This window comes from Strix aluco, chromosome 3 (genome assembly GCF_031877795.1).
Source record: "Strix aluco isolate bStrAlu1 chromosome 3, bStrAlu1.hap1, whole genome shotgun sequence".
NCBI classification, from domain to species: Eukaryota; Metazoa; Chordata; class Aves; order Strigiformes; family Strigidae; genus Strix; species Strix aluco.
In genome coordinates this window covers 11,425,840-11,450,174 of record NC_133933.1, presented here as the reverse complement: position 1 = coordinate 11,450,174, position 24,335 = coordinate 11,425,840, and positions in this window count along the sequence as shown.

Sequence of the window (24,335 nt, the reverse complement as noted above, 5' to 3'; positions counted from 1 at the left end):
AGAAAAACCCAACACCACTCACTCCATGGACCTCAGAGCAGTTTGAGATCACAGATTGGACTAGCAAGGGCATTGATGCCACCTCTACATTCACTGCTCTGTGGTGTCAAACCCATTCATAGAGTAAGCTGGAAGGATGTGTCCACACATCAAGGAAAAGGAAATTCAGGAGCCCCAACATCTCTTTGTCTTTCTTCACCCATGGTTATGATGATCTTTTGTCCATGGGTTAAAGGAGTAAAATGCAGCAGAAAGGCCACTCTAATCTCTGTTTTGTTGAAATAAATTTTCTGTTGAAAGGCAGGCTAACAAAGAGTCAAAGCAGTGATGTTAGTGCTCAGAGGTCTGAGCCCCAGGTGAGACTGCAGGGTTATAATGGCAGTGGAGTACTGATCTTGCAAAGAGGGTTGGTTTGTTAGGAGACAGGATTGGATATTGCTTCAGAATGATTTGCTCCCGTATTTGCCAAAAGTTCTGGCAGCTGCTTGGAGAAATCAAACAGGCAGCAACACCTCTGTGACCAGGACTTCCCTGGGGCAGGGCAGGACTCCATCCTCTGCACTTCAGTTCTTTTTCCTGCTGTGCAGGAGAGTTTTGGGACAGCCAGTGCCCCATATCTCAAAACTCATGATGTACATTACTTTTTGCCTTCTACCTAAGATGGGTACCTTGGCCAGCCAAGACAAATCAAATTTTGTCCTGCTTTGATGTAACAAGATGCACAGGCTAAAATACTAAGGCCAAGCTGATGGTCTTGGCTGCAAACCACTTGAAATTTCCAGGAGCTTGTAAATATTGCGAGTAGATACCATGTTTTCCCATTGCTCGTCTTTCTGTGTAACCCTAGTAATTTTCTCATCTTGTTTGGTTTCCAGAATTATGACAGCATGTGGGACATTAAAGCTGAGCTTGAAATCAATGCACTTCAGAGGTCTTTCTAGGACTTGCATAACATGAGGGAAAATTGTTAAAATGGAATTTTGCTTAATTTCCATATTACAGGAGCTGTTTTCCACAGTCTTTGAAGTGAAATTGCAAGATTTCAGGGTGAATTGTTTAATAACTTGTTAAGAAAAAAAAAATTCATTTCTTTTCTATGGAATATTGAATTTACAACAGCATGGAGGGATATATTCCAAAATGTGTCATTTGGGGGAATGGGGAATCCTCTCTCTCTCTCAATTTGTTTTGTTTTGGTTTGTTTTTTTTTCTGAAAAGCTTGAACCGTGTGCCCACAAGGGAGTTGTGGATTGATTTACTCATGTTTCGATGCTTCTCCCTGATCCTGATATTTTGTTCGGATTGTATTTATCATTATGTGCCATCTTCCTGATACCAGTGGCAAAACTGATGCATGGTGTCAGTTTGGAGGCTGAGTTTGCAGACCACTGCAAGCTCTTGAGACACTGAAGTAACATTGCCAAATGGAAACATCCTGGGCTTTGACTAAAATGATCCTTATGCAAGCCAAGACAGTTTCAAAAGGAATTACAGTCAAAGTGAACTGACGTATGTGCCCGTGTGCTGTTTTAGACTGGTGTGATGGAGGTTGGAGGGGAATCTCCTTAGGAAATCAAGCTCCTTCAAAAAGAGAGTCTCATACCTTCTGAGTCTATGAAGCCCTGCTGGTGTTCTGGTTTCTTTAGACCAGGTTTTAAATTTTAAAAAGGAAAAAAAAAAAAAAAAAAGAGTTTGGGGCTTGGTGCAATTTGCAACTAATTGGATCTTCTCAAACAGCAAGTGAATAAGCAAAGGATCAGAGAAAGCAGAACTTGTTTCTTGTGTAATAACAAGAACCATTGTGGGATAACACAGTCCTCTCCTGTTCCAAATGATGCCTTAGTCCTGTTTTGGCACAAATCTGCATCCTTCACTGGCAATTAATTTGCCTCTTAAAAGAGGGTGGCTGACCCCAGCTATTGTGGGCCATAAGTTTTGGATCCCTGTGCTTCTTTCAAGCACAGAAGGAATGTGCATGTGGCTTGTCTGTCTGTCTTCCTGGCAGCTCTTTGTTTGAGTGGAAAGGCAGCATGGAGGTGCCTAGCAGAGCTGGTAATATTGACAAAGATCACTACACCTGCAAGGATCACTGTCCCTGCACAGCAAATCCAGTTGAACTACCAACAGACTCTGAGCTTTGAGCAAGGAGGGCAGGACTTGAGCTTTGCTGTCAGGCTAATTACGATGGCTGCTTCCTTTTAAGTGGTGTTCATACAGACAGATTTCCATTCTTCTCCTTCTGCTGTGCATGCTCTGCATATTTAAATGAGCCTTGCTGGAGCCCTCTGCGAGACTGCTGACAAACTCGCTGCTCTCCCTTCTTTGCAAATTGGCGCAGAGACTGACTTGCTGTGATCCCTCTCTGCATGTGATAAGCAGGCACTAGCCATGGTGAGAACGAATAAGTTCTTGAGCAGATGAGACCACATGTTTCCAGGAAGATAAAGAGAGCTGTGATTTTTCCCCATGAGATTCCATTATAACACAGAACAGTGGAGGACTTGTGCTCTATGGTGGATTAGTGTGGAATCTGTACAAAAGGCTTCCAGTCCTCTTTCCTCTCCAGACCCAACTGGTAAAGCATCTGTGTGTGGGCTTAAGTCATGAGTGATCTCTGTCCTTGGAGGTTTCCAAGGCAAAGACACAACCAACCTGACCTAGTGCTGGAGATGATAGTCCTGCTCTGAACAAGAGATTGGACTGGAGACCTTGCAGAGACCCCTTTCCACCAGCGCATGTGTAATTGCTATGAACTAGCATGCTCTGGCAAACTTAGCCCACATCAGCGCTGGCAGGAGTATCACTGGGCTGCAAGCCGGCTCCGGCAGGGAGGGATAGGACCCCCCTATCCAGCCCAGTGCAAGCTCACCACAAAGGGAAAAACTCCCTTCACTCCCAGAAGCACGAGGGAGCCACAAGCCAGCTGTGAGCAGGAGGTGTTAGGGCAGCTGAGTCAGCAATGCCCATTGCCATCACAACCCAGGCCGGCAAATTGGAGTTTGCCTTCTGCTCTTCTGCTCTGCTTCACTTCTGTCTACAGTACTGACTGCAGAACACCCACATCTAGACATGGCCCCTGCCATTTCCAACCACAGAAACAGTTTCTGACCAGCAGTACCAACATTTTGCTTTTTTTGTTTTTCCTTTGCATTAGTTTTGCTAGAACACATATCTATGGTGCTGCCCTCAACTCTAATTTGGGAAATACAGTTTTGTTCTCTTATTCAGGACACAAGTCCTGCCAGGTGTGGTGGAAGATGTGAACATCCTAGATGTGGGAAGGAAAAAAAGTGATAAGGGGATGCAAGAGTTGAGAGGTTTCTTTCCCAAGAATTTAATGGTCCATCGAAGACACTGTTATTTTTGACTTGATAAGCAGGAGAAACACTAAGATAGGACCACATGTGCTTATTGCTGATCAAATTAAATGGAGGGATGAGTAGGGACTAATCATATTGGAGAACACAGGAAGCTGGTTGAGGAAGCTGGCTTGTCTGAAGGGACCCAGGTCACAAATGCAGAGATGTTTTGGGCTCTCCTGTTGTTTGGGATGGGAACCAGCCTAGAATGGGAGTCCCAAGCAAGAGGAGAACTTACAGGGAAAGTTTAGGTGAAAATCCTCCTGTCAAGAATTCTGAGGAATAATCAAAGAGGACACAAAGACAGTTATCTCTCTGGGCTCATAAAATACAGGAAGAAGATGAGATTTGGCAAAATACAAACTTCATGGCATTCCTTGTTTTCTTTGCTGGTACAAAGAAGATTCAGCAGCATGTTTATTAATTACTTTTCTATTCTTCCAGTCCTTGGTTTATTGCTGTTAGCACTGGTCCACTACTCACAGGAAGAATTAAAAGTCTCCAGTGGTCTTCTCTGGAAGGAAGTGGTTGAATTGATGGTAGCCTGTTTCCCAAATTATTGTCACTGTTGCTTTTTGTAAAATGGGGACATTTCACTGAAAATGTGATAGTGTTCCATCTGGTTCTGTTACTGGTTGAGAGCCAGATATGGGCTTTTTATCTGAGAAATACAGTTCTCAAAATTTTAGATATATATTTTACAGAAAAAAAATAAATTCCAGAAAATGTGAAAAGCTCTTTCTGCCAGAGCTGTGTCAGGTCCCACCTTTGTTTTAGCAGCTGAGAGACTGCACCAGTGGTGTGATCAAGGTGGAACTCCCAGTCCCAAGTTTTGCTCCATCACTGTGTGCTTTGCAGAGTCCTGCACTTCTCCAGAGCAGGTTGATTGACCTGTTTCCCACCAGCAACTAGGTATTCTTAAATGATGCACAAAATGTAAGTGAGGTAGAGCCAACTTACCTCCTGGCTTTGCATATTTACAGAGGTGATTCAGTGATAAGACTCTGTGTGTGTGTGTGTGTGTGTGTGTGTGTGTGTGTGTGTATGTCTTTTTAAACTAATATTGGGTCTTTGAACACAGTGACAGCTCTAGTTAATTACAAATTATTAGTGATTCTTAAATACGTCCTTACTTTTTTATTATCTTGCCAATTCCCAGCTGTTTTCAGAAATATTTCTTGTGCTACATCTGAAAAAGGCTGGTTGCTTGGAACCTCTTGAAATTACATGTATTTTAAAAAATAACATAAAAGCATTTCAGCAACAGATGTTCATTTTCAGCTTAGCAGTTCATAACGCAGGAGCCCAGGGCTTCCAGAGAGCTCTGCCTTAACACCACCACTGTTTTCCCTCTGACCATAAGTAGTGCAGCCTACTGAAATGAGGAGTTTAAATCAGCAAAGAGAAAAAACCTATCAAAAGAAAATGCAAAGTGTCTTAATGGTCCCTACAGTTATCTGAAATGAAGAAGAAAAATTATCTCCAATTCTCTTGCAGATGGATATATTTTATAACTGATTCTAAACTTCAACTCAAATGAATCTGAATTCTTTTTTAAAAAAGGGAAGAAAGTTGATTTTTTTCCAAAACGGTTACACATTGCCACAGCTTGATGTATTATGGTTATGGTGGCATAGACAGGATGGTCTTTCTGGTGACAAAATGCCATGACTCGTCATGATAAGCTGGTATTTCCCTTCCCAATAACTCTCCTAGCAGCAGAAAAAGTGAGCAAGTAACATGAGTACTGGTTGAAGCAAGGCAAACTTCCTGGAGCACCCATGGAAGGAAAAAATAACGGTTTTTATTCCATTCAAGTAAATGTCTTTCAATAAGAAATTTCAACATTTCTGGTGCAAGTGAGTCTAAAATTCATGGTCAAGAGGGAGAAGTATTTGTCTTTGGACCCAGTCTGGTATTTTAATAGATATGTAATGTGAGGGTTTCCTATGGGAAGGGTTTTTTGGATTTGGCCAAGCTCTCCTTTCTTGCTCTGTTCCTTTAATGCCTGCAGTGACTACAAGATAGTGGAATAAAATACATTTATCTCTTGTTCTCTTACTAGGGTTTTCTGGCTCAGCTCTTCTTGCAGAGTGACTGGTGCTCTGCTCCCCAGATGCCTAGACTGTGGGCATTTGCTCAGCTGTGTGTAGTTTTACTGGGGAGGAGTAGGGTTATCTGCACCCACTCTGTGCCCCCACCCATGTGGTGGGATGCAGAGATAAGCAGCTCCCTGACCTCCCCTTTTGGAGCAGCCTGCAGGGACCACTGTGCTTATTATATATGCGTTGTCTCCTTCACTGCTCAGTTCTCCTGCATAGGACTGCCTGAGCAAGGAACTGTTGCAATTCAGTGCAAAAGCCTCTGATTAGGTACTTAGCGTTTTTGGAGGCTGACACACGCCTTACAAGTGCTGACTTTTAAATAGCTTACCAAGCAGATTATGTGTCCAGCAAGGAAATTTCAAAGGGATTTTTACCCTCGTGTAATATCTTCCTCAACCTTGCAAAATATGGATTTTTCTACTGTGCTGCTATAAAATGTGTGGGCTTGTTGCTTTTGTTGTGTTATTCATCATTGTGGAAATCTTTGCTGAAGCATCATTCTTCTAGCTAATAAGATGGAAATCCTGCCTGCCTAAGAAAACTAACAAAGCACCCAGGGAAGGCCTTTTGTGAAGACAGAAGCATGGAGGATGAAATCTGTCCGAGTAGTATTTTTCCAACAAGCTGCTCCATTTTGCATAAGCTTTTCAGAGAACTGATAGGTATTTCAGTTTGAGACTCAGCAAACAGGGAGATGAGGAAATGCAAGATGGAAAGTCAGCCTCAAAGGTGAAGGAGAAAAGGCTCTCCCAGATGGAGTGGGATGAACTCCTCCACCTCATGTGGTGCAGAGTGCCTTGACGAAGGCCAGTGCGCATATGAGGTGTGTGTATCTGGAAAGATTGCACTGGAAAGGAGACTCCCAAGAGAAATTCTGCCTGATGTTTGTAGCGAAAACCAAGGCAGTTGTCACGTGCTTTCAGCTGACGTATCTCAAGGCACAGATGAACTCTGGTTTGTTTGCTGGTGGTTGGAACTTACTACCTGTCCAGGCTTTTGGAAGCCCTGTGCAATCATGAATGGCTGCTCTGAGGAATCAGTCTGCAGGTTTGGGAAGGAATGCAGCGAAAAAGAGGCACAGACCTTCCCCTCAGAGCTTATTCCCATAAGGTGGTTCAGATCCCAGGAACAAGAGTCTTGCTAGTCTTGATGTTGCCTACCAGTTGTGGTGAGACTTTCAACCTCTCTCAACTTTCCTTTCTGAAAAGTGAGGTTATAAATGTGTCACATGCAGAAAAAGTTCTTGCAAGACAGAACAGTGCTGCCATAAAAACTCAGAGCAGTTTTTTGGGGTAATTACTACATTCCCCTGTTAATGTAGTAAGGAGCTTGTGGTGGCCTCTGCCTTCGCCGGTAGAGGTGAAATCTCAGTGATTGTGAGTGCAATGCAGCGCCGTAATCTGACTTGATGAAGTTCAACAACATGTCCAAGTTGTGTTGAACTCAGCACCTTGGGAACAGTGCACAGGTACAATCCTGAATGGTTCTTTCATGGACACATGGCCACAACACCTGTTTTCAGGGAGGACGGTGCCTTTCCTGGACACAGGGTGTGGAAGGCTGCCTGTGCCTGAAATGGGAGATGTGGCTGGCAGGGCAAGGAATCCTCTAATTTTCTACTCAGATGTAGATTTGAGTGGATGGTGAGGGCTCCACCATACATATAGTGCCAATGAAATTGAGGTGGGAATAAACAAACAAGTAAATGAAGACCATACTTTTTCCAGACCATACTTTCTTTGCAGTAGTACTTGAGCTAGATGAATACTGATTCATATTTCTTGGGATGAGCAGAGGGAGGTGCCACCATCTTCATAACTCTGTTAACGTTTTATGCATTTTTGGGGATTTTTTTGTTTAACATGTCATAACTTAAGTTCTTTCAAAACCACAGTAGCATTTCTAAAACTTCCCCCAGTAGAGCAAATTGTTTTTAGCAAGTAGGTTTTCTGATGAATTCTGGACCAAAACTACTGAGATCCACTGGGCAAGCATAAAGCACTGAACAGAGAACAGAAGTATAAAGCAGCCACACAGGGAAACATTTGGGTAAAGCAATTTCCACCTATTTTTTCCAAATAGATATTTGCTTCTTCATTCCTTGAACTAAGTACTATTCTGCTTTCAGAAGCTATGTACTATTCTGCACAGCTTTCTGAAACTTGGGTGTAAAATACTGCTATGGGAAGAGCTTTGCCTGGACTTGCAGGGGAGTTTATGGTACTGGTTCCTGTGAGGTGGTACTGTAAATCCAGCATCAGGGCTGCTGATTCACATGCAGGCTAGCCTTTTCTGCTTGCCAGACTGAAACCTCTGGCAGTTCAGCACACACAGTGACTCACAGGAGACGCTCAGCTTCCTGCCAAGGCAGTGATCCTCACCTTGCAGTCTGACTCCTGTCATTTATCCAGTTTCCACAGAGGCTTCTCTAAAGGCTCTGTCAAGTACTTTAACTTCTGCTGCAAAGAAATATATAAATGAGCAGTGTAGTAAATCAATCTGACATTCACAAGTGCTCAATGAAGTGACATCTACCTGAAATCAAAGCCGTTCTGAATGGATAATCAAAAGTAAGTGAATCTTCATTAAAATGGGTGAGAGCACTGTGTTGCTGCGCTTCAGTTTCAACAGAGACTTAAGATTTCATGCAGTGAGGGAGACACTCTGCAACAGTCAGAAGACAGAGGCAGGATTTCCTCCCTTAGTAACTCCACATTGTTGGAACAGAGACCTGTCCCCATCTTCCACTCTCTGGTCTTATTCCTTTCTATCCAAATGTCAATTGGCAAGTTTTCCTCTGCTTGCAAGGCAGAACAACATCTCTAGCCAAAACCAGCATCTCTAGGTTGTATCCACGAATCATTTACCATCTTTGTATTTCAATCCAAAAAGGATTTGCATGAAATTCCCAGCCTGTAATAATATATAGATGTGCCTTATGGGAACAGTCTTCGGGTAGCATGTAAATCTTTTATACAGTGTCTGCCAGGACAGAAGAGGCTATGATGTAAAAGGGCTCAACATCCCGCATGGGGTTTTGCCCTTGGCCTTGGAGCAGTAGAGTTAGGATGAAACTCCACAACTGGGAAATCCCATCCCTTCCCATCCCATTCCATTCCATTTGTCTCAAAAGTCCCCAGCTGGCAAAGGGACCTTTTGTGAAAGGTGTAACAGTCATTTATTTTCTGCTTTCCCTCTAATTCCTATAGGCATCATTCCCTGGAGTGTGCGGCTGGCTACTAGCTCTCTGCTGCCTTGCTGGCAGCTGGGACCCCCATGCCCATGGGGTTTAATCTGGGCCCAGTTATTATAGGCTCCTAGATGGATGTTACTCTCACCTCAGCTTACTTTGCTCTTTGCAGAAGTCCTTCCACCTTCAGCTCAAGACTTGGCTCAATGTTCTTTGGCAGAACACTAGAGTAAAGCCAAGGTCATGTAAATCAGTCACAGTGGTGAAGACAAAGGAGGCAGACACATGTCACTCCAGCTCTGATGGCAAGCTAGGCATGCAGAAAGACAGCGGGGCTCAGCTTGGATCATAAAAGAGGAAAAAAAAAAGATTGTTACAGCTCTATGCTGGGAGTTTAGCAACTTCATCCTCCTATGAGAGTCTATTGTGACACGATCCTTGGCTGAAGGGTAGGTGAGCATGTCTGCATCCTAAACTCACTGGAGTGCGTTGTGCATGGAGAGACACCAAGGACATGATGACAGCAGGACAGATCCAGCTGGCTCTTGCTTCTCAGAGCCTCATAAGGAACCTGTCTTTCCTTACATATGACAAGTGAAGGCTCCTCTGGCCATCTTCCCTTCTCTCCACCTCATTTCACCTGCTCTTCCTCTTCTTTCAAGTAGAGGAGGCTGGGAGCAGGATAGTGTGAATGGGAAGACTGCCCCTGTGTCTTGTTTCTCCTCTGAACCGTAAGTGAAGAGGGGTTGCAATTTCAAGGCAATTCATGTATAGTGAATCCTCAAATCCTTGTATTGTGATGAGAACCAAGGTCCCAGATCTCTTAAGTGCCCTGAAAAATTTCATCCTGTGTTTAACACTGTCCTGGGCCTCCAGAACTGTGCCTCTGCTGGAGCAATACAGACCCAACTGGCACACCTCTCTCTTCCTCTCAGTTTGTAAACATTTCACTGCAGAATTCAAGCTGATTTAATTTCATCTGAGTCCACATGCGATCATGTGAGTCACTGGGCAAACTACAAGGAGGGGGTAAGAGACTCTCCCGAGATGTTTCTGGAAGCTTTATGACAACCAGGAAATCTCCAGCAGTTTCTGAGATCAATTCTCCCAGTAATCGTTGAAGATCCTCTCATTTACATGCTTTAACCTTGTTTTATTGAGAGCCAAGGTCATGAAGGGGAGGGCTTGCACAGACCAACAGCCCACCAAAAAAAAAAAAAGGAAAAGGCAAGCAGAAAAGACAAGCAGAATGACTCTATCTTGAGCTTTTAATAACATTTCCAGTGATAGACCTTCAAGTGTTCTCTATATAGCAATTATATCAACTTCATAGTTAACTGACATGACTCCAAACCGCATCAGACAATCAAGCCTTCCAGTAAGAATTCAGCAGCCACAAGCATGGCATGGATGCTTTTGAACAGAAATACTCAGCTCTTTCTGTAAATTTTTGCCCCATTTTCTCACCAGCCTCCCAGCTGACTGAGAGTGTTGCCACAGCAATATTAGCTAAGCCTGTATGCATTTATTTCTCAATGTACTGGGTCTGGCTGAGCCAGAATTGGTTTTCCCCTATAGCAGCCCTCATGGTGCTGTGTTTTATGTTGGGAGCTGGCAGGGTGTTGATAGCACACTGGTGTTGTGGCTACTGCTGAGTAGTGCTTACACAGCACCAAGGCTCTTCCCAACATTTCCCCCCCAGTGGGATGGGATGGGCAAGATCTTGAGAGGGGACACAACCAGGACAGCTGACCCGAACTGACCAAAGGGATATTCCATACCATATGATGTCTGCTCAAGTATAAAGCTGGGAGAAAGGAGGAAGGGGGTGGGGGTCACCCTTGGTCCTCCGAGGCAACCACTATGCGTATCAGAGCCCTGCTTCCTGAGAAGGCCCGACATCACCTGTTCATGGGAAGTAGAGAATAAATCTGTTTTCTTTTTTTTGCTTCCGCACGTGGACTTTTGCTTCGCTTTGCTTATATTAAAACTGCTTTTGTTTTACCCACAAGGGTTGGTTGTTGTTTTTTTTTTCCTATCTTATTTTCTTTCCCCTCTTTGCCCTGTTGAGAAAAAAAGGGAAGGGGGGGAAGTGATAGAGCGACTTGGTGGGTACCTGGCATTTAGCCAAGGTCAAACCACCACACTCAAACACTGCATAGCCAGCAACAGAACAGGTGGAGCTCTCCAGTGACATCATGAGTGGGTTTTGACTCAGTGGCAGGGCTACAGTTATTTGTGACTCTCCTCAAATATTTGCTAATAAGCAGGCAAAATAACTGAAATAATTCTGTTTATTTTCCTTTCTATTTGCTGCCAATTAAAGATTAATAAATAATTGCCATCTTTAATGAGACGGTGACTATGAGTGATACTGGTGGTGAGCTTTTGGTGGATGTAAAGTGAAGACCTTATATGTATGCTGAATGAGTTGTGCTACCACAAACCCAAGAAATGAAGAGACCTGTAGGTTTATAATCCATAAGCTGTGAAGAGGTGGGTCTGAGAAGTGCTTAGCAGATCCTGTTCCATGTGGTCATCGATATACTGTATAGCCAAGTCTAACGTACAGCTTTCTGGTTTGAAGGGAGAAGTGGCTGCACAGAAGATTTCTTCAGTGGCAGAAGCACTTCTGCAGCTTTGACTGAAGGACTTGTGCCTAAAGCAGCAGATTTTTAACAGCGCTTTTGGTCATCTGAACACAATTAAGACTCATTAGTTGTGCCCCCAGAGGAACGGCTGCATGCCTGCGGCTGCTCACAGCAAAGAGGACTAGATCTGCAGGGGCTAACCAATGGCTAATACAGTACCTTAGCAGGGCAGGGAATTACCCTGAATTATTCAACAGTCTGTTCAAGCTGGGAAAAAAAACAGATTTTTTTTTTTATTTTACAGGTGATTCTGAACCCCCTAGATTGAATTCATTGTAAGTGAATGTCACCAGCTTCTGGTAAGATAAAACAATGCAACTGGGGTGGGAAGGGGCTTGGGGAAGAATGAAAGATTGTGGACTGAGCAAGATAACTTAAATACTCTTCAGTTCTAGTTGCAATATAGAGAAATTTGGAAGGAAAGGCCCTGCAGTATTGAAAATCTAGTGTTGAAAACATAAACACTTTTATTCTAGGGTTTAGGCAGAAAGGGATCTGTGGGGGATCTCTGGTCCAAACTCTCACTCAAAGCAGGGTCAGCTTCAAAAGTAGCTCAGGAAAGAAAGTCATCTTGAATCCCACCACAATCAGATTAAGAGTATGCTGCTTAGAGCAGAGGGGAGCCTTTTACATGAAAGCAGTATGACTATATATTCCCATCAAGCATGTTCTCATTTAGCACATGCAACTATTCCCACTAACTTAAGCAGGAGATTGGCTATCTGGAAGATGTTTTCAGGATAGAGTTGCCTAGCTGCCCTTTTGCTCTTTGCAGAGTAAATGACAGGGAACAGGTTGGGCATAGGAGACAGGTACATTCTCACCTTCAGAAAAGGGAAAAGTGATACTCCCAACTCTCTTTCTTCTTCTCCCCATCTGATAAGCAGTTCTTAGTCAAGAATTTAACATATTTTGGAAGTTGAGCGCCTTCATATGTTCCACATGTGAGATGAGAGGGGAGGGGAGACAGCCTCGTCTGAGAGAGCGTCAGAAGAAAAAATCTATAGCTGTCTCTTTTTAGTAAGCTAATATATTATTACCTTTGCAAACAGGCTATTTGAAAACTAGTTGCCATTGATTTCATCTGCAGTTGATTTCATCTGAGTTATCAGCAGTGATATAATATACACAGACCCTGTTTGGCAGTCAGGAGGGTTGAGGGCAGACCTAAATGTGACCCAGCTGTTTGGCTTCCTGCTTTGAAAGAAAAGTGTTCCTGATACCACAGGCTGGGGTTTTCATCAATAATATGGTAAGAAAATACTTGTGGAAAGGATCACAGACTATGTGCTGTGTACACTGGGTGACATGTCCCAACTCTGTGCTTAATGAACAGCAACAGTGAGCCTGAGCTCCAGGTCTTACTCATTATTATTAAATTTTATTTTTACAAAAGGGAAAGGGAAACATTTCCCACACTGGCTCCCTACCATCATGCATCTCTGACCTATCATGCTCTGCAGCAAGCACACCAAGATTGGAGGAGTCCTTCTATTTGCTTCCTCTCTGCTCTGCCTGTGGGTGGGCTCCCAAGAGCGGTGGGGATGCAGCAGCTGCTCAGCTATACCAGTGCTGTGCTGACAAACTCAGCATTGCAGCTGGGCATCAAAAGTTGCTCTGGAGTGGCATATTTTTAGCATCTGGGTTGAATCTCATGTAGTTTGAAACAGGTTTGTCCAGCCTGGTTTAATTGGTTTGGCCCAAAGAGCTGAGTAGCAGGTGCCTTTAACAGAGGAGCATTCTTGGTGGGCAGGTGGTTCCCACCAGCTGTTGGAGGCAGCCTAAGGAGACATTGAGATCTTTCACTCTGAAAACACTTGCAGCTCAGAGCAGTCTGCCCTGCCACCTTGTTTTCACACTAGGTATTCCTAGTCTGGTCTGAGCAGCTGGGCAAGGATCCCTTGACTTCTGAGATTTACACTAGGCAGTCTTTTTCTGCAGAAAGGTAATAACCTGACAACAGCGTGGTTACAAACCAAGGTGTCACTCTTTGTTTAGTTTAAAAGTTGGGGAGAGGGCAAATGAAAGCCTCCTGGGCTCGGGTAGGCAACAGAATCAGGAACACAGGCCTCTCAGAGCCTGGGAAGTGCCCACTGCTCTGGACCAGGCTTTCTCCTCTCCCTGAGATGTCACAAGGACAGCAGAGACACTCCTGCCTCACTGGTGTTGGGTAAACCTGCTGTGAACAGAGTCAAGGGTGAGACATTTATCCGGTGAACCTGTGAAATTTCCCCCCTGGGTTTCTCCTCTTCACCTTTGGTGCAATTGGTCCTGTTGTTGCATCCAGATGTGAGATGGAATAAGGCTGAACCAATGGTCCAGATGTTGGTATTTGAGATCCTAGTTAGGCCCCTTGCAGACCTCCATCACACACATATGCGCACACACACTTTTTAGGTGTGCAAGAATGCATTTGCAGCAAATAGCTGTGTTTACTTGTCCATATATCCACCGTGAATTTCAGTACGTTGCCTAGATTCCCTCTCACACCTACCCCAGCAGGATGGTGCTGACCACTTACAACTAAGCAACGCAGCTGAAGCATAGAACAGGTAACACTGTTCCACTGACCGCAAAATCTGCGCCTGAATAAATTGCATGACTATGACTGTTAGACACCACAACATGTTCAGATGTCGGGCCCAGAGGTAAATTCATCAAATCAGTTGCTAAAAAACAACCAAACAAAACAAACTTGTTCAGCTCTAATATGAATCCTAAAACTCTGATGATTCTACTGCCTTCCAAAGAGTTCATATCCTCTGATTATGCACACAAGAAATCTGCAAGTGATTTCTACCACAGGCTACAACCAGCTGTAGCCTAACCTTATTTTATTTTCAAGCTTTAATCAGCAAAGAGCAGAACCAATCCATTTAGTGTAGACCTCTGGTAACATAATTAGTTAACTGAGGTCCTTTGTCTCTTTAAATACAAAAATGTTACACTTCCCTTCCCAAGCCCTTAAATGGATACAAAATTAAGTTATCTTTGGGGGTTGTTCTGGTGTTGGCATGCTGGATTTTTCAGAAAGCTTATCTGTAGCACCAGGACAATCTCCCACGTAAAATGCAAGCTCAGGGATATTTTATTTTTTCATGCTTGGTCTGAATCAGAGGTGTTCTTAATTAATTTTTAAAATGCTCTTTTAAAAGGCTCTAAAGTAATTAAAAGAATGACAGGAGATGTGGTATATTACCAGTGCCAAATATGATTCAGACAAACTGTCACTAGAAAATGTCTCTGACAATTCAAAGTCCTCCAAAATCTATTATTAAAGCTGTTCGGGCTTTTTCTTTTTTTCCCCTGTCAGCCATAGTGCTAAACATAATCTCAGATCTAGCAAAATACAAATTACTGTGGAAGGTCTATTATGTTTTGTTCTCTTCTCTGGCATTGGGAACTTCTGGGATATATGAGTTGTAGCCAGTGTCAGCAGTCACAAAGCAGCATGACTGCAGGGCAATCAATGTCCTTTAGCATGGTCTAAAGGAGCGTCTGAACCTTCCCCCTAGTCTCTCCTATTTCTGTTTCCAGTTTGCAGACTCTCATTGTTCTCAGCTTTGCATCAGCCCCATCAGTCCGGGGCCTCGTCCAGGTGAGTCTGGAAAGTTGCTGAAAGTCTTCTGAAACTATGGTTTCCAAAGGGCATTTTGGAAGTTGTGAAAAAAATTCCATAATACAAAAATGGAGGGAAAAGAAGTGTTTTAATGTAACACAAAGAAAATGTACATTATTCTTTCAGGCTTTTCTTCATCTGGCGGGATGTCCCTGTTTCAAACCTGCCCATTCAGAACTAAGCATGTTATTCTGGTCTGCAGCCCCCTCTCATAACCTTGAGCCCCGGGACTATTTTCAGACTATGCTTAGAACAAACAAGTCCATTTTCATCCTTCAAACCCCTCCTACAAATTTTCTTCTTTTTTGGCTGGCATTCTACAAATAACCTCCTACTGCTGCTCTTCCATCATCTCTCAGCTCTCCCTTCAGTGAAGTTCATGCTAATAAACTGAAAAACAAGCGGGAATTGACAGGATGTGATCCCTGCTCAGCTGTTCTGCAGTGACTGGATTTTAATTACTCTAAGTCACCTTTTGCTTTCTATCCCCAGGCCAGGAGTTGCAATGGCTTTAACATAGGGTGCTCTTCTTCTAATAGACTGGATGTTTTCCATCCACACATGTGTCGCTGTTGAGACGGACACGACAAACACTGAATTGTGCAAAATGGCTACTTTATTGTTCTAACAAGCCTTTTTATAACTTTATTAAGAGTATGTGTCCATATATGGTTGGTTTAATTAGAGACTAACAGTTCATGATTGGATGACCTCTTCTCTGTTGCAACCTCGGTAACCTTCCTTTCCTTGCAGTCAGGCAGTTCCAGTCTGGTAGTTCCTTACTCTTGTTTACTCAGCTCTTCTCAGGACTTTCAAGCCTCTTAAGGGTACACGGTTATCTGCTCAAGGTCAATATCAAACTTACATTCTGATCCCTCGGACCAGCCAAGGTCTCCCATACACATGTACTTTCCCTTTCACACATTCTGACACCAGCTGAGATTTCCACACATCCCAGCTCCCTATCAGAGAGGATGCAATTGCTAGCACACCTCCCCAGTAAAGCTCATACAGAGGCGGTGAGGGAACAAGATCATGGCCTGGCCCAACCTACAGCCAACATCTGGGGTCTGCCAGGCTCTACCTTTTGTAAACTGGAGGGGGCCACCGTGAGCTAGCACCCGGGGGGCTAGAGCATGGCTTTGTACAAAACCCTGCTGCCTTGGTTTGGTTAGATGTTGCCAGGGATGGAGCCAGGGTCTTGGTACCACTGGTTTTGTTAAAAAGTACAATGCAAAAATAGTACCTTAACTGTAAATTCTGCATTTTTACTGGTTTAGCTTTTGGTGGCTGAACCCTGTAATAATTTGATGACCTTCTGGCAGCAGGGGCTTTATTCCTTTGACAGCACCTCCAGGAGTCAGTGCCACTTTTGTGTCATCAGCTTGCTGAGCACATAAGGCACAGCCAGATGAGGGAAGGGCTATATTGGTGGGCTTTGTGTCTCACACTTGGGTCTCTCTCAGGGAGCTTACTCCCACCTTTCAACACCTCACTGTCATATAGATGTGTGGTTGCCTTCAGCCCAGGGAAAGTAGATGTCTTCTTGGAGCACTGGAAGTTACTGCTGCTCACTGTCTGCACATATGGATTGTCCCATGGGGAAGGGTAAGGAATGAGCTTATGAAAGAGTTAGAGAGGTGTGCCCTAAAAAACAGATAAGGCATGGAAAGGGAAAGCCCAGGTGTGGAGAACAAGGGTTGAGAGCCCTGGAGGGAGAGAGCTGGAAGAGAGTTGCATGCAGCAGTCCAGGTGGCTGCAGGATGTGAAAATCCTCCCACTGCTCAGATTTGCCTAGCAACTCTTTTCTTGGCTGCCAGTGTTGCTGGTATTTTGCCGTACAGATGCAGCCTCCATCTGATGGGGAACAGAGGAGAAGGGGGTTGTAGGAATGCATCCTCACTCTTGGGAGATCTGTGCCTGGTGCCTTGCAAAGAAGCTGAAGTGAAGGTGTTGACTCAATGGTTGCCCCTGGCTGCTCATGGCCCTGGTATGGTGTCTGCCACCTTGTAAGTGATGACTATTTCACAATCCTGTAATGCTCAGAAGCTCAGAGTGCTAATTAGGAGCCCAGCTTTATGTAATAACAGTGTCCTTCACCATTGTGAACACAGGGATATGGCAGAGTGTCATCTGCATAGTTCTCTATTTATAAACAGAAACAGGGAAAACTACTTGCCATAGAAAAGTGCTGGTGGAAATAAACTGGTTTGACCTTGGTTTATCTCTGGTCACAGCAGAGTTAAAATCTAATTTTTTACCTACTTGCAAATCTTTATCTTTTGTAAGAGAGCCAAATATGTAAGACCCCCTCTGAGAGAGGGGCTTATATTCCAACCCAGTGGCATAAATCCCCCAGTTTTTGTGCCTCATGAGTAACATGTTGCGTTATTACTACTGTACAGGGTCCTCTCAGAGACTGAATTGTCCCTGTGCAAGATGAAAAAAAGTCCTGCATCAGAGACAGAGGCAAATCTCTTTGGCAGCAATGGTGACAGAAAAGGGTGCTGACACCAGACCCTGAGGTTGGTATTCAAAGACAGCTCTGGGGTAGGTCTAAAAAAACAAAAGGAAAGGCAGCTGCTGAGAAGGGGAGGAGAAGGTCTGGGGATGTATGACAGGGCTTGGGGTGGAGTGATGTCTGGCTCACAGGGCTGAGAAGGTGCAAAGTGGGAGGAGAAAAGGTTTGAGAGGGACACCAGTCCAAGCAGTGCTGTTCATAAGCAACAGGAGATCACAGAAAGGAGCAATGTAGGTGGCTTTGTGCAGGATGGAAGTTTCCATGGGGTGTGTTGGAGGGGATTTGTACCCAGAGTCTCTGTTTGGTCCTCTTTTCCCTCTTAAGTTGTGGTTCAGTGGAGCTAACAGTGCTTTCACCACAGCCCCGGGCCATTTCAGCATCTCTTCTCTGCTCTGCCCTGGTCTGCTTTGCCTGGAGAGCTTTTCCTTCAGCTTGCAATATGTCAAATTGTGCTCCTTGCTCTGCGGTGAAGTTGCTGCAAGCCCCAGTGAAATCCATTCAGGCATGGTAGGTATCTTTTCTGACTGTGCAGCATTTCCCAACAGATGCAGCATGTGCAAGAGGCAAGCTAAGGAGGCAATCAGTGAAGAAGAGAGACGAATGTCAGTGTCAAGGCCTGGGCTGCTCAGCAACCTCCACATGGAGGAACATGCAGGGATCTTTCCATCCTGGTCATTTCTGTGGCCCATGTGAGGGGCCTGGCTTCATGGACTCCCGGTGCTGGTGGGAAGAGACTTTCATTGGTCTCCAGTCCAACCTCTCTCTTGGAGCAGGAATACCACAGAAGTATAAACCTACCGGTGATTTTGCTTTCCAGTCTCCATAAAGCAACAAGCGATGAAGCACGGCACCTTGCTGGAGCTCCATGCTGCAAGGGCTTCAGTAGCTTCCCTGGGAGGAAGGTGTGTGAGAAGCACAGACCAGCACTTGTGACTTCCCCTGGGAAAAGGGCAGGAGCAAAGGTGTTTGGAGTCAGACACTTTCTCTTCAAATTCCATGCAGCATTACGCACACACAAAGTATTCAAGGCAAAGCTGCTACGAGTTTAAAGAGAGCACCAAGTCCCACTTTTCAAAGTGCAACTCTTCCATCCTTTCACAGGACTATAATTTCTTTGACCTATCAGGGAGGAATTTGACATGTCTCACCAGGAGGCCATAGTTTTGAAAATATGTCAAGCTTTCTGCAAGAAGCCTCCTCGTACACCCACTCTGTCCCGAAGGTCTTCACCCATGTATTATTTTGGACTGAGGACAGAATTTGTGGCCTACAGACCACAACTCAGGCAATGGGGGGAGCAAAGGAGACACATCTCAGTGAAGCCCATCACAGCAGCCTGATCCACCCTCCAAAATAGTCTCCATGACTGAAAAGGGAAAGGAGCATCAAAGATCAGTTTATTTCTCAGCAGGTTAGCAGCAGATAACGCCGTGACATGGATCATCTTCAGACATAAAGTGTCCTTGCAGTTGTGTTTGAATCACGACCCCCGAAATTTCTGAAAGCAGCCAAAAAGCTGAAAAAAACATGCTTAATTGTTATTCAGCAGAGGTAGCTTCAGCTCAGAAGAGAGTCCCTGTGCAGCAGCTGAAGGCTCTCCTTTCAGTGTGCCACTGATTGCACAAATGCTCTCAGGAAAGCTTTGAAACTTGGCTGAATCCTTCTGTCACAAGAATAAGGTGGGATGAAATGTAAATCTGCTTGGAGACAGTAATGCTCCCCCAGTGGCCAAACCGAAGTTACAATCTCAAAGTTACAAGATTATTTTCTTGAAAAAGAAGAAAAAAAACAAACAGGAAGTTGAGAGAATCACCAAAGAATTAGAAAAACTAGTCTGGAAAGAGGCTGAGAAAATGTGACTTTAACCCAGGAAGGAGCTGAGGGGAGCAAAACATGACTTGCTCATGAAGAACACTAAGAGCATTGGAATTTGCATGTGGGCAGAAGTTGTGATGCCAACATTGGCAGTTCCCAGGAGGGAGTTTTATAAAGGCTTCAAGAGTGTTCAGGTAACTGGAGCTTTCAAAGGGGTAACAGACTTATTTCCTTCAGAATATACTGCAAGACAGTCCAAACTCATTCGTAGAAAACTCTCAGTTTAAGACTGAAGCAGCATGCGAATGCAATTCCCAGAGCATTAATTTAAAAGACCATTTTGAAATGGCAATTTTGTGGTAAATTTATTTTTTATTTTAAGGTTTCCCTTCTCAGGGAAACACAATGTTCCTGAGTTAGTACTCAGTTAATACCTAGAACCAAAATGACCTAAGAAGCTCTTATAAAATTTTAAATTCAAAATTGCTGAAGGTGGCTTCTATATCATACAGATCAGAAACGGCTATTGTCGGGGTCACCATTAGCCGGGGTCCTTATTTCTCTGTGCGGGAACAGGAATGACACAACACCAATGTGATGATCAGATCGTTCATCTTTATTTTCCAATCCTGGTTACATTTATATTCTACTAAGTTCTGTACACGCACTCGTCTATCTTGTAATAGGCTACAGGTTTTCTACAGGCGCTGTTCATGCGCCTCTACAAGCATTTGCATTGGTTAATTGCAATTAGCACGTAAAGCCCAAAACTTGCCAAAAACTCCCTTGTCTCATACCCTGTTTTGCTCAGACTTGTGTGCTTTTGCTGACCACAGGTGTTTCTCACTTATCTGCTATCTTGTGTGTTTTTGCCAGCCTTATTTTGCTGGCCTTGTCTTCATCCTTGCATTCTTCTGTCTGCACTAACTTTCCCCCAGCGCGGCCCAGACTCCTACAGGCTATTGTATGTGAAAAAGTCTCTGCTTATATTACAAGGAAAGCCTGGCAAAGTATACTACAATCAAGAGGTGTTTGGATGTAGGGAAGATCACCTTCACCCCACAATGCATTTCTGTCAAAATAACACTGAATATTTTTACTAAATACTAAAAACTTTTGAATTTAGTGATCTGTCTTAAGGAAGCTTATTTGTGCTTTCTATCCAGAGGATTTGTGGCAATAAGTCATGTCATAATGATTTTAGCGTCTATTGACAGCCCTACATGACAAATTTAGTAACAGTGAGCCTGAAAAATCTTTCTGTGCATTGCAGCTTTTCCAAGGAAATTGGCCCATTTATGTTTCTCCATCTTCATGTAGCAGGAAATAGGAAAATTCACTGCAGTTCATCTGTCCAGGGAACCAGACCTCTGAAGCGCTAAGGCTTGGACAACCGGCCCAAGCCAGAGTTGACCTATAGATGAATCCTGTGTATTTTATAACTGATAACCTTTGTCCTAATAGGTATTATACTAAGATATAACAAACCACCTATTCTGATGTGTATTGAAGCATGAACAACAGGCCTTGAGCCAAAGCTGCTAACTCAGTATGTAATCATTAGTGAAATATGTATGGAAGATGTAGCTATCTTGAATGTATATTTATCCTTTTTTGTGTGTGGATAAAATAACAGGGTCATGGAGACCATTGTCTGGCACTGTGGCGTTGGAGACCTTGCGCATAATCCGATCAGATAAGCAGAAAAACTCCCTTAGCTTCTCCCTTGAGCCCTGGCCAGGCTCTGGGGGAATCTAATGTGAGATCAAAACCAGGTATTTCTGCTTAAAACAAAGGTGCCAGCTATTCTGGCTTGCTGATTTTGGGCTATATAAGGCTGGACCCGCTCACAGCAACTTTGGAAGCCTCACCTACGGGTGGACGCACCGCGTAGGATTTCCCACTTGCCGGGACAGGCTCTCCAAATCCTCGCTGTAACCGGGGCTGCCCAACGCCTGCGGGTCTGGATGATGGGAACGGGTGCAAGTGGTGATGGATCTTTCTTAATCACTGTTCTGTCTCTCTCTCTCAGGTAGTAATGATTTGATGCATGACCCTGTATTTTCCTATTTGTTTAAGTGCACTATTCTGTCTTTTCTTACTGTATGTTTTCTGTATTATTCTGTTATATTATTTAGTTATTTCTAATAACTGCTCTTTTCACTCTGGTGTCTGAGTTTAATTGTTATCCCTAATCAACAAAACAACCTCCAAGCAGATAACCTCCAGCACTGAGACAGTTTGAAGCCCTTTGCAAAGCCATTGCACAAAGAAACTGGGTAAGAGAATAGAGGAGTGAAAAGTTTGCCGTGTGTTTAAAACCTGCTTGTGAAAGGGACTAGAAATACAGCATGAACAACTCTTTACAGTGGTTTAATTAGCAAAGGGTTTCTAACACTATAGTAAGTTTTAAAGTTATGTCACATCAAAGAAAGGAAAGAAATGATAAAAGGCCCCTCTGAGCCAGCCTGCTCTCTGCTACTGAAACCAGACTATAGCTAAGAGTTATGGACCCCTGTTTTTTCATTTAAAGTATCACCATTTACACTGTTTTTCCATTTGTTATGTACTGTGACTGCTCATGGTGCTCTGTGTGATAACATGTTATGACTATTAATAGCCACCAAACACAATAAATCCCTATTACCTGCTGTTACAGGGAGGCAGAGTAACTTTTTAATGTAATGAAAAATACTGAGAAAAATACATAGTACACATTTCTGAGAGTATTTCAGAAAGGTTTAAGACAGCAGAAAGATTTTGTTTAAGGATTTAGCTTTATCTGACAACCAGGCTGTAATATTAAATCCTCCTGAAATCTGCCATCAAAAATTCAAAGCTGGGTATTATTAGAAGCACTAGTCTTGGCAATTGTTGAGAAAGGCATGGGAGTTTGACATCTTGCCATGGTTAGGGGAAAGATACTCATACACAGCTGAGCTGAAGAACAAGGGAAGCTGTTCTAGTTAACACCATGTGGTACGCATCATGACCTAAAGAGAAAGAAAGCCTGTTTCCATGCTATATTTAAAATGCCTGCAGGCAGCCAAAACCTGCTTCTGTGCAGTTAAATTCAAAGAATTAAGGGCAAAAATCCAATGATAGGTGGAGGGGTTTTCTCTCTTAGTGCCTAGATTAATTCTAAGTCAAACTGTTTCTTTGTGAAGGGCTGTGTTCATCTGAAAGAAGATCTGTAAAGTCTTTGCCAATCTACAGAATACTGAGGCCTAGGTTACTGTTTGAGCCATTTGTTTCTTGCTTCTTCCTACAACAGTTTGCACCCACACTGTCCCCAGGGAGCCAAAGGAGAACCTGTCCAGCAATCATTGCTTGAATTAATGTGCAGCAGAGTTTCAGAGAAAGGCTTGGAAGGGAAGGAACAAAAGGGAGGCAGCAATGTTCCTTTTCACCTGTAAGCTGGACCAAGCAGCGTTCTTCCTCTCTGGATAGTCAGTGTACAGGAAAATTTTCTATTTGCTGAGGAGGTAGGTATATGGTGGGGTGACTATGTCTTAATGGGGCAGATCTTGATGCAGTGCCCCGACTGCCCAAAGAAACAGAATATGCCTTTAGGCCTTGGATGCTGTCCTTGCCCTGCTTGTCTCCTGAAGCACACAGCTTTGAGCTCATCTATTCCTCCCAAAGCCATAATACGTCCCAAAGCACATCCAAAGGTCTACAAGACCCTGATTTTCCTGTGTGTTCATGGGCTGCTTTCCATCATTAGCTGCTGTGGCAAGGTGAAAGCCATGAGAAGCCCAGCAAGCCTGTTGGGCCATTGCCCCATCCCTCCCTGTTATTTGTCTCTCTCTCCCCTTGCCTCTCTGGAAACCAGCCTTCCATGAGGATGCAGGCCCTGGTCTGCTCTTCCACCTGATGCTTCCTTCCCCCATGCCTTTCCAGAGCCCTTTTTCCAGTTGAGCACTGTGATTTCTCCTGTCTTAAAAATGTGGCCCAGAGAGCTGTCTCTGTGGGGGTTGACAGCTAACTGGCACAGCTGCTGGTGGGAGTTGGGCTTGCTTATTCACACTGCTGCACTTGCCTGTGAGCCTGAGTAAGACTGATGGAAGATGCAAAACCCAGCAATCCCATGGCAGATGAGATTAAAAATGTCTCTACCTCCTTTCCACGGCAAGGGCCTTCTCTGTGTCACTTTAATGCAACAGCTCTTGAATGTTCTGTATGATTGTAAGGCATTAGTCCATTATCAGCTATTTAAAAAAAATGCAGACTACATTGCTGGTTTTTATTTGCTTAAACAGTTTTTCACAATCAGATCTGGGCATGGTGCAACTCTTGTTCTGCTTGTGTAAAGGCCTTCCCACTCTACAATAATTTCTTACCTCAATTATTTAATGTACCCTTTTTACTTGTAATAGATTACATTATCCCAATCCCGGCATAAGAAAAAAATGCTCTTCCTCACAGGGCTAATTAGCAGCCATGGTTGGCTGTTCCTAGCAGAGTGGACCTTCCTTAGTCTGCAAGTCTTTAAACAGTAGAGAAAGGGAAATACCTTGTGTTAAAAATCTGAAAATTTGCCATGTTGGATTCTCCTCTTCTCTGTGTCTGGCAAGAAGAGCTTATCATGCACGTTTCTGATTGCAGCTGAAAAAGGATTCCGGGTGGCCATTCCTTGCTGTTGCTTTGTTCCATGGGTTTGCAATGGAGGGGCTGCTGGATGGCAACACATGTGGGAAATGTGAAGGGATTATCCATCTGTGGCTCTGGTGAGATGGGAACACCAGTGAGAGGGGGCTGGCTTCTTTCCCCTGGGAAAGGTCTCCCATACAGCTGATTTGCACTACTTTTGCCACCTTCTTTAACGCACCTCCACAGAGAAGCAGCACTCATGGTAGTTTCTGTTAAAATGAACAAAGTGCTGTCCTACCAGAACAAGCCCGAAAAGAGGTTAAACACAGTTTCCCATGGAAACTCACTGGGGTGCTGAAATCTGAGCCGTTATAAGGGTGTGATGGCTCCAGTGACAACCAAGCCTGTCAGTTCCCTCCATGGGCCGATACAGGCAGGCTTATATGTCACAACAGCAACTTGAACCAGGGTCCTATCTGAAA